The sequence below is a fragment of the Lichenostomus cassidix genome, chromosome 15 (genome assembly GCF_008360975.1).
Source record: "Lichenostomus cassidix isolate B80296 chromosome 15, HeHo_3.0, whole genome shotgun sequence".
NCBI lineage: Eukaryota > Metazoa > Chordata > Aves > Passeriformes > Meliphagidae > Lichenostomus > Lichenostomus cassidix.
This window is the reverse complement of record NC_139496.1, coordinates 9,281,607-9,282,607: the sequence shown is the minus strand read 5'-3', so window position 1 is coordinate 9,282,607 and position 1,001 is coordinate 9,281,607.

Genomic DNA, 1,001 nt, shown 5'->3' with positions numbered 1-1,001 from the left:
GTATTTGGTGTCCACAAAGTGATGGGATTTTTATATAATATGATGGAAGACAGAGAAACTTCATTTAGTATCTAGGTTTTGGCTCTGGGTAATAGTAATGGATGAAAAACAAACTAAGACATCACTAAGGATTGCCCAGATCCCTCTTCATCATATTTTGCTACAAAAATAAGGTGAAATTATAAACCTATTTGGATAAAGACAACACAAGTGATTTCCTGGCAGTCTGAGCAGCCTTAGGATGACCTCCTGGTTAATCAGGCATCGTTGCTTGATTGTGCCCCTCAGAACTACAGAGTTTTGAAAATCTAACCCACAGTTTCCCAGGGATATTGACTGTATGTCCTCAGCAACCTGACTGCATTGTGGTCTGAAAGTGGATGTTGTGGAGGGAAGAGCTCAAGTGTTTACATAAAGTTTGACAGCTGCTGTTGACTCCTTTATTTTTGTTGAGTTTTGAAGAAAAAAATGCCTGATATTGTGAACAGCTGATAAAATTGTAATGTTTAGCTAACATTAAATGTCAGCTCAGGTTGGTAGCTGTTGCATTCAAGAACAGTTTCATGATTTTAAGGAAGACAATGACTTTTCTTTAGTTCTCAGGGGAGCTCTGTGCACGAGCTGTTGTTGAGGACATTTAGATAAAAGCAGTAGCTTACACTGTCCTGGGCATATCTCATGCTTTAGAGATGGGAACTGTGAACACACACCTGTCCCCCATCTTTGACTGTGCATTTGAAATACTTCTGCTTAGTGGTGAGACTCCAAATAAATCTCTGGCTCATGGCACAAAGTACCTGCATGGCATGTACAGCATAACACAGCTCTGTTTCAGGGGATCTTGAGACATCCTAGCTTATCCTGTCAGATAAGATACAGGGTTAAAGCTTATTTTAATGGACTTCAGTTATATATACAGATTTTTTTTTAAGTGAATAAAATATATGCACTTTGTAGCACTGTCAGCTAATTGTGATGCTGCTCTGTAAAGAACACACACT